Source organism: Trichosurus vulpecula, chromosome 3, assembly GCF_011100635.1.
Source record: "Trichosurus vulpecula isolate mTriVul1 chromosome 3, mTriVul1.pri, whole genome shotgun sequence".
Classification (NCBI taxonomy): domain Eukaryota; kingdom Metazoa; phylum Chordata; class Mammalia; order Diprotodontia; family Phalangeridae; genus Trichosurus; species Trichosurus vulpecula.
In genome coordinates, this window is record NC_050575.1 from 76,866,323 (window position 1) to 76,884,526 (window position 18,204).

Below are 18,204 nucleotides of genomic sequence, written 5' to 3' on the forward strand. Positions count from 1 at the left end.
ATCATTTTAGTAATAAGGCCAGCAGGTTATTAATAAAAGGATGGTCATTTGTCTCTCTTAACCCGAAAACAATGATGGAGGTGCAGGCTCACAGTTTATATATTCTTAGCTGTTTAATCAGGGGCTAAGAGTAACATGGTCAAAAAATATCTATATATTCAAAGCACTAGCTGCCTTGGGCTATATGGATAAATGGATCTCTCTTCCCTCCCCCCCTCCCCCAAAGCTTGAGTAGATAACAATGGGCTTCCCCACCATAGAAGATTGGGTGGGATCTGACTAAGATCAGGAGAGTTAATGCAATCTTATTATCAGTAATGTCCTTCACTTAAAGTCAGGATTTTGGAAGAAATAAAAGAGCTCTGAATCTCCCCAAGATTTTGTTTACTAATAATCATTTCTCACACATGTATATAAATATATGTGTATAGATATACACACCTATACACAAATATACAAGGGTATGTCTGGGTGTGTGTGTGTGTAACTGGTGAGGTACTTGGACCCCGGCCCTAAGACCATATCTCTCCCCAGCCCAAAGACCTCTGGCAATAACTCCTAAGTGGGCCCCAGTGAGACAAACTATTAGACTTCTAAACCTTGTTAGAAGAACAAGCTGACCTCTACAGAATTTCCCTTGTACAGGACTATCTTGTACCAGCAGAACTATCATGTACTGATTCCCAGTTACTTTATGCAACCCACAGATCAAGCTCTAGATGTCAACTCTGGAGGCTATCTTGTTACAGACTTAATAGACCAAAAGCACACCCCCAAGGTTTCCAACAGTGAATGATGCCTGAGCCCAAGATACAGAAACTGTTGAATTCCTTTGAGAGCTGGAAGACTGCTTGAGTCTGCAAATCCTTTCCAGATGACTCCATCCTACAGTTTTGGGGTCCTTGCACCCTTAACAACATTTGTTGTTGTCGTGTATATCTGTACCTGTGATTTCATTGGTGAATTCTGACATATTCATCATTGTTGCAATAATGAATTTGCATTATTATATAGATATATGTTTGTATATGCAACTTTCTTACCTATACATGCATGGCTGTATATACATGCATGTCACTTTATATATAACTACATGAAGTTATAGAACATTTTGTCTCTTTTGATTACCCATTTCTCAATTTTGCTCTTGCTTTTCTTCTCTTAAAAATAAATTAGCTTATGGTTTACAAATTTTGTTGATCTTTAAACAAAACACTTGTATTTAGTAATTTGAACCTCTTTTTATCTTTTATTTTCCAAAATGTTCTCTTGCACTGTTAATATTCATGTGTTTTAAATTGGTTGAAGGAAAGAAATCTACCCTTATCTTTTTAAGCTTCCTCATTTTTACCATCTTTGCATTACTATGTCTCTAATGACCCTGCATGAAAAATCCTTTTTTTCCTATATTATTTTTAACAAAGTTTATTTTATTGATGCTTTTTTCTCATATCACAATCATTTCCAAATAGCCTATTAATGAGACATAATGTTAAGGAAGTCCTTCCTTGTTAAGGAAGGACTATGCATAAAACCAAAACACTGACCATGTTGGACAATGTATGCAATACTCAGAAACAAAACCCCTGTGACTACTGAAAAGAAGGAGATACTTCCTAATTTCTTTCTTAGGGCCAAGGTTAGTTAATGAAATTTATATTTATGCAGTTTCACTCAATGTTCTTTACATTTTCATTATTGTAGTCATTGCAAGTATTATTGTTCTCATTGTATTTACAGATTTCACATAAGTCTTCCCATATTTCTCTGAGAATCAATTTTTAGAAAAGTGAGTTAGGTAAAGCAATTGCAAGACCTGTTCATGATATGAAGATCATATTTTTCTTCAATCATTATTTCAATTTTGTAAGTTCCACTGTTTTTGTAGCTCTTCCATTTCAGCTGCGAGACACATTCACTTTTTATCTGGACTTCTGCCTACTTTATCCTCTGAGTTTTAGATTCCTGCAAGTACAAATACTTGTGGACTCACAATTTTGTACATATCCTCAGCATAACACAGTCATGAATTCAGAACTGTGAGTAATGTTAGAAATCATTTAGTCCAGCCCCTTTGTTGTATACATGAGGTATTTGAGGCCCAGAAAAGTTAAGCAATTTTGCCCAATTTACAAAGCTTGTAAAATCACAAATAACAGAACAACATTTGAACCTAAGCCCTCTCACTCCGAACCTAACTTCCTGTGGTACGATGTTGTAAATTGTTCTTTGTGAACCCTCTGAAGAAGAACATTCTTTGTAGTGAACATTTATTGTCTTAGAAATACAAATGCATGCTTTCTTAATATGTCTTTTATCAACTACACTATGTATGTTAATGAAGAAATGCAAGAGAAATCTATTAATTCAGCAGAAGGCAGCCATACACTGAACTTAGTCTATAGAAAATAATAATGTGTTAAAAATAAATTAATATGTTTGGGGGTGGTCATTGAAGTAATCTTTCATCACAACGACCAAGTTAAGCCACATACTTCAACTCAGGATATTTTTGCCATCTAGCAATTGCATAGTTTCTGATACCTAAGGGTTATAATAATCATTTAAAGCTTTTTAAAAGATCTTAAGATAAGCAAAAGCTAGCAAAAATGCTATATTATCATATGAGTGGTGTGTTAAATATCGGTGCATATAGTTTCTTCATTTTCTACCTGAAATCTATTTTTTTTTCCTTTCATTTTTGGATATAGGTTACAATCATGAAGGAAAGGGTCTATATCTACCAAGTCTGTTCTCTCATTGTTATTCATTGGTCCAAGGAAGCTGAGATGGGCATCTCAGTTTATTTAATCAATGGTTCTCTGCAAGGGAGGTTAGGAATCATCTCTGTGTATCAGAACTGATATGTAGCAATGCCCGTCAGAAGAGATTAGTAGGCCTATGTCAAGGTGGAAGCAGCAGGGTAGAATGAAACCTGAAGCTAGGTTAAGTAATTGGGTTCTTGTTCAATAAAAGTGCTTATTTGTGTTGCGTAATGAAAGATCTTTGGTGCAATGGATGTCTGAATCCAAATACCCTCCGGATTTTCTGATGGATAAAGAGATAAGGGCAAAAGGGATTTAATTTAGAACTATTGAAAAACTTTAAAGAGATTAGAGGAATTCTTAAGTGTACTTTCTTTTTTTATCAGTGTGCTTTGTTACTTATCAAGACTGGGTATTAAAAAATTGACAATGAAAGGTTTGGGGGTTTGTTTTTTTGGCGCTCTTCCATCATTAACTGTCTTCTGAGGCTCAGGTGAAGAAGGAGATAATAGAGAAAGTTATCTTCCTGCTCATGTACCCTAACCTGAATTTAGGGAGTAGTATTGCCATTGGGCCTCTTTGGAATGTCTCATCAAATCCACAGGAAGGTGGTTGGCAAGTAGAACAAACTGCATATCTTGCTTCAAGTGATAAACTCTTTCTCCAGTAATCAGTAGTGTATCCAAGTTTCAATGAAAAGAGTTCAGCTTTGGAAGAAATCTTCTTGTCATCATATAGGAAAAGGAAAAAAAATCTTTTCTGGTTTGGGAATAATTCACTGGGGTCAATGAGTGGGAGAAATACACATTAAATCTAATCATTCCAGGAAGAAAACAGTTATGTTGCTGTTACATCATCATCAAAATTACTATTATTATTATTCCTAACTTTTTGCAGTATTACCCTACTTAATTTTCATAAGTACCAAGTAAACTAAAAATTTGTGTTTATAGCAGACAAAAGTTTCATTACAATATTTAAAAATACATAATTAAACTACCATGGCCCTTTCCTTTTTATAAGCCCACTGAATTTATTTCAAAACTGGTGTGAAATTCAGACCAGAGAGAGTTATTTACATCTCAGAAATCACCATCATCATCATCATCATAATTGACTGTTAGGTGAATACTTAATTTCTTTTTGAAATCTAGTAGATAATGGCAAAGAATCCCCCTACCCATGTCCTTTTAAATTTCCTCTTTATTCTTTGTGTGACTGTGTTTCTAATTGCCCAGCATGAAAAATCCTTTCTTCTATGTTATTCACTTCTTCACTCACCCTTTATCTTCATGACACAGTGTTAAAAAAAAAAACAAAACAAAACTAGGTGCCTGTTGGAATCAGCTGTTCCTTGCATATGTTATATATTATATGGCATATTATATTATTATAATATACAATATGATATGATTTGTTATAATAAATAGGGCATGATATGACGTGAATCGTATTATATCAAATTATCCCATGTATATTATTATATGTATTAGACTTGTTGTATTAGACTTGAGAACAGTACCAATTTACTTTCTATTTAGAAGATACTCAATAAACTTTTTAATAGATTTGAATGTAAATAGGGAAGCCAGGATGAGTAGATTGAAGGGACAGTCAGGTTTAAGAATCTATGGTACAGGGAAAGACAATTGAACATAAGTCCTGAGTTGGAATCCCATTTCTGCTGCTTCCATGTGTGACCTTCAGCAAGTCATTTCACTTGTATGGATCTGAGATTTCTTTATTCAGAACTAGAAGGTTTGGATTATTAACTCTAACTCTAAGGTCCCTTCCAATGCTTAATTCTGTGATCCTAAGTTCTGAAAGTTCCTGATTGCTTCAGAGGATTAACCTTTCAGCACAGGACTCACAGGCATCAGATAATCCATTAGAGGGTTGTGTTTGGGAGTATTTTGTTATGGTAAATGAATATATATATATATGTATATATATCTTTGGGTGTCATGACAGAGAACAGTTAGCAAATCTTTTTAAAAAGAAACATTAAGAGGTTCACAATTAGCCTAGTTCTCCAATCAATTCAAAATAGAAAGACATGTAACAAATAAATTAAAAAAATCTACGATGATATGAATTAGTGTTAAAACTAGATGGGAATGAGACGAAAACCCTTTGGTGGGCAGGGGGAGGGTTGTTTAGGAAATCATTAAGCAAAGTTCCTAACACAATGAATTGATGATATCAGATAAGAAAATTGTAGCAGAAAATTCTGAAACAGGATAATTCTAAAATAATTACCGAAACAAGAAGCTCAATAAAAATAATATCCTGGCCAAAAGAACCTTGGAAGTGGTTGTAATCTTTAGTAAAAACCACTCAAAGAAGGGATTTGGAATAAAATTTGAACACTTAATGGTCCATTGAAAAGAATTTTCCATTATGTAGTAAATCCCTTGGGTAGGATAATAATGCTAGACCTAAAGAGAGTTCAGTGACATGACAAGAAACATTAAAAACAAGTAAAAGGGTAGCAAAATTGGAAGACCATGATATAATCTATAAAACAAAACAAAACCAAAATGTAATGGGGAGGTTATCCTGCATTGACTTTTGGGATTTGATGCTCTTGAAGTCTGCTGGAAAATGGTAAAGAGTCCTCTACCCCATGCTTTTTAAATTTAAATTTTCTTTTTATTCCCAGGTGAGGAAAATATCTCATGGTTTTAGGACTGAGTGGGACTCAAGGGAATGCCAAGCCACTATGTTGCTTTTATCTCCCTCATTTTTGCTGCTACCTTTCTGCTGGCGTCCTGTTGGTGGGTTGAGAGGGTCTCTTCTCCCTCTCCTTCTCTCTGTCTCCCTCTCCATCTTGCTCTCCCTCTTACTCCCTCTCCCTCTTTCTTTCCATGCCTCCCTCCCCCCATTCTTTCCTGCCCTATTTCTATTACATTGATAATTTCCTTGTGTGTGAAAACTCTAAATCCTAGAAATTTACCTGGTTCCTGCTATTTGTTGCTTAGAGAGGTGATGTTAAAAAAATACCCAACTGACCTAGAAAAATAAGATTCTGAGAAAGAATATCAGGATCACTAGCCTCTTACATAGAAAAGATGTATGTATTCCATACTGATAGGATCATTTGCATTAGCTCTAAGAGGGGTCATTCCAGGGCCTGATCTATTAGCTCAAGTATCTTCAAATGTGACATAGTTTCTGAGTCTCTTCTTAGATCTTTTGCATATTCATGGATGGAATCTTCCATGTCTCCTCCAGTCAACTCTAAGCCTTTCCTTTCTTGCTTAAGGTTTCTGCCCAAGTGTGTATTTTTTTAAAAATTTGTTTGTGGTTGATGGCTGGCAGGGGAATGAGGGGTCCAGACTTGTGATTTCATCCATTGCTTTTCTGTCACTTGTACTTGGATGTCCTAATTCTTCCTTTGCCTCTCTTGGACTTTTTTTTTTTCGTAGCTCAGCTTTCTCTCTAATGTAAGGGTATGATTCATTTATTTATATTTGTTTAGGTATGCTGACCTGGAGAAGCAAATTTAGACTTATGACTTCAATAATTCATCCATCACCACTTGTAAAAACTCTGTCCACTAATGCAGATCTTACACTGAACTACAACTACAGCTTTAGAGAGTTGCTTCAGGCACTAAGAAGTCAAGTGCCCATGGTCACATAGGTATCATATATCAAATACTATGATTTAGTACTATTAAATTTCATAATTCACTTGGCTCATTTTACCCTTATTTCTATAGAATTTTAATCTCGTTTCCAATTTCAAGTGAACTGAAAGTATACCTAACTACATAAAGATAAAAGTGCACTTACTGAATGAAATTGGAAGTGAAAGGCATTACATTAAAATATTGCAAGCCACAGAAGCTGATGTTAAAGCCAATCAATCAATGAGCATTTATTAAGCTCCTACTATGTCACAGATGTTGTGTCAACCACTGGAGATAAAAATAAAGGGAAAAAATTTTTCCTGTCCTCAAGGAGCTCATGGTCAAATGGAAGAGACAACATGTACACAGCTATGTATATGCAATACAAAATTAGGTCAAATTAAATATATCAACAGAGAGAAGGCATTAGCATTAAGGTACATCAGGAAAAGGTACAAAACACACTTTATGGAAAAAAAGACCTTAAAAGAGAATGAATCTATGTGCATGGTTGGGCTACGAAAAGAGATTATTTTAAAAATAACATTCTAGTAATTTAATATAATATCAAATTACCAAAGGAAGCATTATAGAATTAAATAAGCATAGAATTCATTTGCAAAAGAAAAATATGAAGAATATTACAAGATGTGACTTGTTCTTATTATACACTGAATAATATTTATTGAATTAAATTAAGTATAATGAAAATGAAAGTAGGAAGGAGAAGGGCTTGAAGCTACCATAACCCTACATATACTGCCAAGTATTATTTACTAAAACCTTGGTGCTATGTTAAAAGAATAGACCACTATTATAAACCAAATAAGGAAGACTGGAAAAGTAATGTGTAACAGTTGATTGATAAATCTAAGATCACAAATTAATAGGAAAAAAATGTTTTAATGAGAATAGCTAGAAAATTGCAAAGCAAAGTCACAAAAAACATCATTATGATACACCTTATCTCATCAAATATTTCAAATAGATAAATTATGTAAATATAAATAGGAACACCATTGAAAAGAAGACAGAACAATAGAAGGTCATACATTTGACAGTTATGAGTGGGGGAAAATGCATAACCAAACACAACATTGACAGGCCATATAACAATCAACTATAAGAGATAAACAATTTCAGGCATACTACAATACTCCAGAGGGTCTGTGAACTCACTGAGTAGAGTATACCCTTCAATGATGGAGATTACAACCCCTCTTAGGCTGCCAGTGCTGACTGACTCATCTTTTCTCAATATCTTCACCCAAATCTACCACAGAATAATTAACAAATGTATTGGGAAAGAATACTAGAAATCATCATACTCTCATGACATTTTTATTGTACTAATGGATCACTTCAACTCTCCATCTATTGTCCCTACTCTTCCCAAATGAACAGTCCATCTACTTTTTTCCAGTTGTAAATTTATCTGTTGAAATTTTTATAACACTTCTTATTATTTGTTATATAGCTAGTTCATGTCTACCATGTACCTCTCCTCTGCATATTAGGTGATACTCAATTTCAATTCTAGAAAGGCTAAATAACTTTCATATCTTAGGGCCAAATAACATCACTGGAGGAAAAATGATGTTTAGAAAAACAGAATTTTTTTTTCTTTATTTCAAGGAAAAGCATAATATGAATAAAGGAATCATGTAATTTTTAAAAAGAAATCGAAACCATTCTCCTCCTCTTCATCAAATCTCATTCACTGTACATTTGAGACATCTAAGATTCTATCTATATATCTATGTATGAATTATGTGTAATGCATACACAGAAAACATATATGCTTTGTATATGTATGGGTATATACACACATATACATACACATAAAATGCAAGACCATTCTTGACCACTATTTTTCCCCTCATGTACCTCATTTTAAATGAAGTTCCATATTCTGGATCTTGATACAATCAATAGCTTATCCTCTGCAAATATATAGATACACACACACACACACGTACGTATATATATATATATATATATATATATATATATATGTATATATATATATATATATATATATATATATATATTAGCTGAACATCTTAAATTGTAGGAGCAAACAAAAATCATCTTCTTGTTTTATTCAATATTCATTTAATGCCAAAACTAGAAAGTCTTTGAACGAACTGAAATATTTCACCTTTCAAAGTTGCTTGCATGATTTTGACATATACATAGGAGATACCTTACTGTGGGAGAGCTTTTAAAGCCACATTATGCTCTGCCATTTTAAAGTCGACAATCAGTAAGTACAGTAAGCTCCTGTGTTCTCTACACAAGAATTGTCTTTCAGACAATCGAGTGATTTTAAAGCTCTTATCTACTGTAAAAGGCCATTTACAAAAGCCTACCTATTACTTTCTAATATCTTCATTAAGGATTCCCTTGATGGTTGTGTAGATTTTCCCCATAAAAACAAAAAAAAATGTATATATGGGAAAATAAGCACATAAATCATCAATTACTGATATTTTCTTGGTCACCTTATTTTGGTAAATATGAGGTCTAAGATTTTTCCCCATACCTTTTGTATCATTCCTCCTCGAAGGTCACATAAAATTCAATCCTTGAATGCTCTTAATGTTTTATTAGTCAAACATAGGCCTCCTTTATGTCTATTTATTCTAGTCTAGCTGTTTTTTTTAATATTTTGTTTGGTGCCATTTTAAATTTGTCAGATAAGCAAAAGCAGGATGATGATGTTAAAATCCAGATGTGGGGGCTGCATTGTCGTTGTCAAATGTGGTGACTCCAAATATGGTAGTTCCAATTATTGTATTAAAAAATCTTTATAGAAGTTTTACATTTTTTAATCTTATTTTGTCTCCTTTCAGTTTTGTATTTAAATGCCAATACGATGATTTACCTTATTCAAATCTCTCACTAAGGTTTCTTGAAACTTGTTTATCCCTCCAAAGCTTCTTGTCATTTTATAATCAATATATTATAATTTCATATCCTTTATTTTCATAAATTTTTTGCCAATACTTATCTTGGACAATAAAGAACATGATGACCAAATAACACATTAAATGGTAATCCTTTTTTTTCTCTTAGCACCCAAGAGAAAACTAATTATAGCAAGCCCTTTATTTATTTTTCCAAGCAGAACTGGTGAGTCATTCTTTTTAGCTGCTTCTTCCTTTGTCTTCTGATTTTACTCATAGTAAGAATATAAAGATTGATACAGTTCAGTGTATCTATGTGTACCTATTTATTGATTACTCTACATGAACATTAAGTCTAGAGTACCAACTATTAATTTTTACAGCTCCCATAATCATTAACCCATGTGATTCTTAGTGACCTATGTCCTGTTTACCACCACTGTGACAATGTCACTGTAAAAATAGAGAGGGACCAGAGAGGGCTAAGGGATCTCTTGTATTTTTCTTTCATGGGTCACATAGGCCAATTTATTAACCATCATATATACATCCTACTGGTAATGAGCCTTTTTCCATTTAGATTCTTTGTGTCCTTAGAAAGTAGATATAGTTGATAAATTGATGAGGGATGGATGGATAGATGATAGATAGACAGATAGATAGATAGATAGGCTGCTAGGTGGCAAAATAAAGAAGAGTACTAGACTTGGAGTCTTGAAGAACTAAGTTAAAATTCAGCTTTTTGCCATGGGATGTTGCTGAATCTTTTTCAATCTCAGTTTCCTCATCTGTAAATAGGGGGTAATGATACTGTCTACTGCATGTTTTCAGTGTGAGGAGCAAATGAGTTTATATATGTACAAAATATATAAAAAATAGCTATTATCATTATTATAAAATATAATTATGCTATTTAAATATAAAATAGTTTAAAATTCCACACTTCAATTTCCAAAATATGAAGGAACTAAATTTCAAAATCTCAACAAATAATTTAGCAATTAGAAAATTTATGAGCATGAGTGGCAGGTGAAAGATGAAATGCCTGAAAACAACAGTTCAATCTTTTATGTATATTAGTTTAGTAAACAATGCATGCCAATTGCCCAACAAACCAGGATCAGATCTTCTCAGCTTGGGCCTGGATGCTAAATACATGGAAAGACAGACTTTTATACATTAAAAAAAAATTAAATAAGGCCAATTAATTAAAAGGACGCAATACATTACCACATTATCTAATGGGTGGATTAGGGACTTTCCAAGTTAGGAGAGGGAGAATGAATAAGTGGAATTCATTTAATTCAGAAACAGACATGTCCCAGTAAGTATCTTTAAACAATCAAAGGAACATGGAAACAGTAATTGATTGACCAATATTGGGCCATTTTTCAGAAAACAAATTTAGGTTGCTTAAGATATGCAATTGTGAGAAAAGTCCTTGAATCAGTCTTTAAATTTCACTGAGTTTCTGGTCAGCATAGCCTAGATCCTTAATTAAGGGTCTCTAAACAGTGGTGAGAGGTGGTCCTATTTCCCACCCAGGCAGAGCTAGGTTCAAACAGTACAGTAAGGTTTTCTCCCAGTTCCCACAGTTGAACAAAGTTTTCTCACAGGAAGGAATTTGGATTAGACTAGACCTGTAAGTGAATAAAAAGGCAACTAAACTAGCTCCAGAATTCAGTTACACCATGGTGTTGGTGTGGTTTACTCATTTCCTGCAATTAACTACTTCCTACGCTAATCACTTCATGTGGTTGCTTTATAAAACATTGAAAAGTAGGGAGACAGAAGGAAATAGTTTTAGAAATATATTAGGGGAAAGGAAGACAGAGAAGGAAAAAATAGTTATGGTGTTGCTTTCATTAATTGCTAAATCACATTTATTCCAGATCTAGGAATCTGAAGGACAGTGCTAGGTTTTCTTTCTCCCTTGTTTTAATGGCAAGCATGGTGGGACATTTTACTGTTATTTTCTTTTGGATTGCTTCTTAACACTAAGGCAATCAATTGCCTTTGAGTCTATCCTTTGTTTCAATGAAGAGTCTTTGATTGGATTGGTAGTCTTAAGTCATGGGAAGGTCTAGGTCACATGGGTTTGAGTCCCATGGTTGTGATGCCCTCTGACCCTTAAGAAGTATATATATATATACTCTGAGGTTAGCATTTTGCTTGAGCTCACTCATTGGAAGACTGTTCCTGTGGTTTGGCCAGACAAGACTCTGGGTAGCCATTAAGGTGCCCCCCAGCTTTTAAAACCCAGATATTGGTGCTTCTCTCTCTGGTAACTGTGTATGTATTGCTATGGTCAGACAGTTAGAAACCTGTCTGTTGATTTGTGTTTATTTGCTCTGTTTATATAATTTCTGTGAGTAATTTCTGTTTATTTTTTCTCTGAAGTTCAGGGTGCAGACTTTCCCCCCTGAACTAAGTGAATGATATATGTATGTTTGATCAAAGTGATATTGTAAACCCCTTAAAGTTGCTTTTCTTAGAAAAGCAAATCAAAGAATCTGTGCTAGCAGCCCTCCTGTGTGTTGGTGTTATTACTCTTACATATCCACAGTAGCTGCAAGTAACATTGTTGTTACACTTGTCTTCCCTGTCCAGCCCTATTAGCTTGCTGTAATACAATTGCTTACCCATGCCCCAATGTTTATCATCATTTTAAAAAGTGATATGGTTGGAGGTGGAGCCAAGATGGCAGAGTAAAGGCAGGGACTTGCCTGAGCTCTCCCCCAAACCTTTCCAAATACCTTTAAAAAATTACTCTAAAGAAATTCAAGAGCAGCAGAACCCACAAAAATGGAGTAAAACAAATTTCCAACCCAAGACAACTTGGAAGGTTGGAAGGAAAGGTCTGTTGCATCCAGAACAGGCTGTGACAGCACAGAGTCAGCTCCAAAAACTAGGAGCTTGCCTCTGCATAACTGATTCACTGTAGCCACGACAGTTTCCAGACCTCTCAGTGCACAGACACCAAAAACAACTTAGAAGGTCAGCAGGAAAAAACAGTCACCTCTGAGTGAGAGTGAAGCACAGAGCACCACAGTCTATGCCAGCATAGCCCTGGCCCCAGTAAACCAGGAGCAGTACTTGGGAGGGAATGAATCAGCAGTGGCAATGGGTACTTCCAAAGTTCTTAGTCCACAGATGGTAAGGGAGTCCAACAAGTGGTCAGAAGGAAATTACAGGGGTGATTTTGCTAGCACTGAGGCAGGACCCTTGCTTTGCCCATACTAAGATCTGGGTACCAGTCCTGGTGGCAGTCTCAGGCCTAGGAGTAGCACTAGCATAGCCGAGCTTGTGGCCACAGATCAGAGCACAGGACTGGAGATTTGTCAACACCTCTCCTTCGAACATGCCACTTTGGAAGAATGGAACACTTTCAGGTCACTAGGGGTTTCTCTGGATACAGCTGCACAAAATCCCTGAAACTTGAGACACTGCACTCTCCTCTTGGAGGCAGAGCTCTACTTTAACAAAGAGCTAAAAGTCAACTAATAGGCTGGGAAAATGAGGGAAACAATGGAAAAATAACTCTGACTATTGAAAGTTACTATGGTTACAAGGGAGATCAAAACACACACTCAGAAGAAGGCAACAAAGTAAAAGTTCCTGCATCCAAAGCCTCCAAGAGAAATATGAATTGGTTTCTGGCCACGATTCTGAAAATCAAGTAAGAAAGGTAGAGGAAAAATTAGGAGAAATGAGAGTGATGCAAGATATTCATGAAAAATGAATCAACAATGTGGTAAAGGAGAAACAAAAAATACTGAAAAGAATAACACCTTAAAAATAGACTATGGTAAAAGGGGTCCAAAAAGCCAATGAAGAGATGAATGCCTTAAAAAGCAGAATTAATTGATCAAATGGAAAAGAAGGTCCAAAAGCTCACTGAAGAAAATAATTCCTTCAAAAATTAGGATAGAGCAAATGGAAGCTAGTGACTATGAGATCAAGAAACAATAAACAAAAACAAAGAAATGAAAAAAATAGAATACAACGTGAAATATCAAATTGGAAAAATAATTGACCTGGAAAATAGATACAGGAGAGATAATTTAAAGATTATTGGACTTCCTGAAAGTCATGCTAAAAAAAGTAGACTAGACATGATATTTCAACAATTATTAAGGAAAACTGCCCTGATATTCTAAAACCAGAGGATAAAATAGGAATTGGAATAATTCACCAATCACCTCATGAAAGAGATCCCAAGAGGAAAACTCCCAGGAATATTCCAGCCAAATTCCAGATTTTCCAGGTCAAGTAGAAAATATTGCAAGCAGCCAGAAAGAAAAAAAAATCAAGTATGGTATAACCACAGGCAGGATAACACAAGATTTACCAGCTTCTACATTTAAGGACTGGGAGGCTTGGAATATGATATTATAGAAGGCAAAGGATCTAGGATTATAACCAAAAACTACATAGCCAGCAATACTGAATATAATTTTTTCGGAGGAAAAATGGATCTTCAATTAAAGAGAGTACTTTCAAGCATTCTTGATGAAAAGACCAGAGCTGAATAGGAAACATAATTTGCAAATATAAGACTCAAGGGAAGCATAAAAAGGTAAACAAGAAAGAGACATCATAAGGGACTTAATAATTTTAAACTGTTTACATTCCTACATAGAAAGATGATATTTGTAACTTATAAGACCTTTCGCATTAGGGTAGTTAGAAGGAGTATACATAGACAGAGCATATACGTGTGAGTTGAATATGAAGAGACAATATGTAAAAGCTAAAATTATGGAATGAGAGAGGAATGTACTAGGAGAAAGAGAAAGGTAGAGGTAGAATAGGGTAAATTATTTCACAAAAAAGAGGCAAAAAAAAGCTTTTGCAGTAGAGGGGAAGTGGGGGGGGGTGAGTAAGGGGGTGTGAGTGACTTTACTGTCATCAGAATTGGCCCAAAGAGGGAATAGCATACACAGTCAATTGGGGGTAGAAATTTATCTTACCCTACAGGAAAGTAGGAGAGGAAGGGTATAAGAGAAGGGGCGGAATGATAGAAGGGTGGGCAGATTAGAGGAGGGGGTAGTAAGAAGCAAAACACTTTTGAGGAAAGACAGGTTGAAAGGAGAGAGACAATGGAATAAAAAAGGGGCTTATAGGAAGTAGGGAAATGAATTTAGTAATAGTAACTGTGAAAAAAAATCAGAAGCACGTTTCTCTGATAAAAGCCTCATTTCTCAAACATAGAGAACTGAGTCAAATGAATAAAAATAAGAGCCAGTCCTTAATTGATAATCAAAAGATAAGTGTTCAGATGAGGTAATCAAAGTTATCTATAAACATATGAAAAAAAATACTCTAACTCATTATGCTGAGGTTTAATCTCTGCCCACACCAAAACTCTTGGGGTTTCATGATGTGTTATGGTAGAACCATCTCAAAGAATTCAGAGTCTGACCACCTCTAATCCAAGTATAGGCATTTATTGAGACTGATGCCTCTCATGAAGTGGGTTAAGTTCCAAGAGGAACCAGCAGATTCAGAGAAAGCAAGATGTATTTTTATAGGGTAAAAATGTTGATTACACAAATTTACATGCAATATAGAAATATGATTAATATGAAAGAGGTGGGAGTAGTTTGTTAAAGGATTAGGTAATGGAGGAGGGGTCCCCTCTATGGTTTGGTGGTTAAACATTCTGATCTTGCTACCCTCCATTTGGCTAGCTATTGGGGTCCTGTCTGATAGATAGTTAGGTATTGTGGTCCTGTCTTGGATGGATGGATGTGATTGTGATTAAATACAAGAACACACCTGTTTCTGTTGGAATGGGTCTGGGGGCAGTAGCTGGGTAGAGACAGTGTTTGGGTTCCCATCACATGGACACACTTGCTGTTTCTGTGGGAATTAAGAGTTCAGGGACACACCTGTTGTTCTAGTGAGAAGTGAGGCAGAAGTTCAGACCTTGGCTGGGGTGGTGGGTAGAACTAGGTAGGTACAGTGTGGCCTGTGATGAAGTTAGAATATTGGGTCTGGGGGCAGCTCTATTAGGATTTCATCAATTATTGATTGGAAAAATGCAAATCGAAACAATTCTGAGGTAGTACCTCATATATATTAGATTCGTTAATAGGATAGATAAAGTAAATGACAAATGTTGGAGGGAATGTGGGAAAAATGAGACTTTAATGCAGTGGAGTTGTGAATTGAGTCAACCATTCTGTAGAGCAATTTGGAACTATGCCCAAATGGTTATAAAACTAACAATACCACTACTAGGTCTGTATCCCAAAAAAGACAAAAACAAAAAAGGAAAAGGACCTATATTTACTGAAAAAAATTTATACAGCCTTTTTTTCTGGGGATAAAGAATTAGAAGCTGAGGGGAAGCCCATCAGTTGGGCAAAGGACGAACAAGTTGTGGCCTGTGATTATGATGGAATACTATTGTACTATAAGACATGATCAGCAGGATGCTCTCAGAAAAACATGGAAAGACTTGCATGGGTTGATGCAAAGTGACATGTACTGTATACAAAGTAACAGCAAATTTGTGTGATGATCACCTTTGAATGACTTAGCTATTCTCAGCAATACAATAATCCAAGACAAACTCTGAAGGATTTAGGATGAAAGATGCTATCCATCCCCAGAGAAAGAACTGATGGTGTCTGAATACAGATTGAAGCATGCTTTTTTAAACTTTATTTTTCTTGATGTATTTTTGTCTATGTTTTCTTTCACAACGTGACTATTATGTATATGTTTTGCATGACTACACATGTATAACCTATATTGACTTGCCTTCTCAATGGGGGCAGAAAGGGAAGAAAGGAGAGAATTTAGAACTCAAAGTTTTAAAAACAAATGTTAAAATTATTTTTACATATAACTGGGTAAAATAAAATACTAAATATAAAGTGATATGGTTGTTAAACTTTATTTTTATGTATAAACTGTACTTACAATTGTTGAAATTTTGAAATTTAATCATTGTAAGATTGGAGTTTGAAGTGTTGATTTGTTTTGCTTTTTCTATGTATTTGTTCCTTTCTGGTGGCGACCTGTCAATTCATTTGCCAATATTTAGATGTTCTGGGAAGGTTTTTTTTTTTTACATATTTCCTATGATGTAGTATTTAAGAGCTTTATAAAGGTATTAGATATAGATCCATGTGAAGTAGTAGTCATAATCACTGCTATCATCATCATCATCATCATAGCTAACTTTAATATAGTGGGGCGTTTTAAGGTTTAAAAAGTGCTTTATATGTCTTATCTCATTTGATTCTAAAAGCAACCATGTGATGTAATGCTATTATTATCTTAGTTTTACATTTGAGTAAACTCAGATATATAGTTAATAAACATTAATTAAGCAGCTATTATATGCCAAGCACTATGACAAATAGTGGGGAGTTAAAAAAAAGGCACAAGATAGCTCCTACTCTCAAGGAGCTAAGGGTGGGGGCAGGGGAAGAACAATATGTAAAGAAATATGAATAAGAAAGTCATATACAGGATAAGCAGATAATCAATTGAGGATAAATGTCTTGCCAAGGGTCACCCAGCTTATAGGTATTTGAGAATAGATTTCAAACTCAAATCTTTCTGACTCCTAAGTCCTTTAGGACTTAATCTTCTGGCAAGATCAAATCAACATTGAAACTCACAGCTCCTCAGTACCCAGTGCTCCTTGGGCCTCGCTTCCCTCCATTTGGAGAGGGTAGAGGATATTGGAGAGTTCCTCCTAGATTCTCTGAGGAGAGAACCAAAGGCAGACACCTCATACAGCACTGGTTACAGGACTGCATCATGTTGCCCCACTGGTTACTTTCTCTCCCCTTTTTACCTCTTCCTTCAACTTTCAGGTATCTTTTTTACGTGTTGTATTCCCCCGTTGAATTGTGAGTTTTTTGAGTCAAAGACTGTCATTTGCCTTTTTTTTTCCTATTCCCAGCACTTAGCACAGTGACTGGCACATAGTAGGCACCTAATAAATGTTTTTTGACTGACTAATTCTATTCACTATACCACCTAGCAACACTGATGACTCTAGTTATGCCTGATGGTTTCTAGAAGCGACAGAACAATTTCACTTGCAAAAGAAACGTATTTCATAAAGACTACATACACACATACATATACATCGCTCTCTATATCTATATATGTCTTCCTGTTCTCTATGGAAATATTCTTTTGAAGTGCTCACCTTTTTCCTTTACCAAATTCACACTTCCCTTTGTGGATTGCTCTAATAGCCTCCATCTGCAACACTTAATGGACATAACTTACTTAAGACTAGCTGTAAATAACTGAAATACCTTAGTGGGTTTAAAGACAACAAATCAATGCATGATAAACAACACAGCTGTACTTTCCAACTAAGAAATTGGAAGTTTAAAGGGCATCTTGTTATTACCAGAAAGGAAAAAAAAAGAATAGAAAAGAAAATCTCCTTTTGAATGTAGATGTTGAATTATCTTCTTGACAGAAGGTATTTTCATCTAAAGAAGCAATCAAATTATTTTTAAATAAGATACATATTTTGTAACTACAATTCAATCAACTTCTAGTACAAGTATTCGATTCATCTTTTATTTTGTTTTGTTTTTGTTCAAAATTATGTAGGGAAAAGTTCTATTCAACTACATGTTATGTATCAGACCACTCACTTAAAATAGATCATATTTTATAAGTTCTCAGTATTCTGCTATGTGTGTAAAACTGTAGAAGGTCCTAGGGTTACTACACACACACACACACACACACATATACACACACAATCATTGTCTGGCATTCTCAGTTAAAGAAATAAGGTAATGGGTCATGGTAGTTGTTACTCTGAGAAAAAGGAAAGGAAATATTTAAGTTGAAATTGCATTCCAATTCAAATCAGCGAAGTTTTATTTCCAATTTTGTCTTCAGT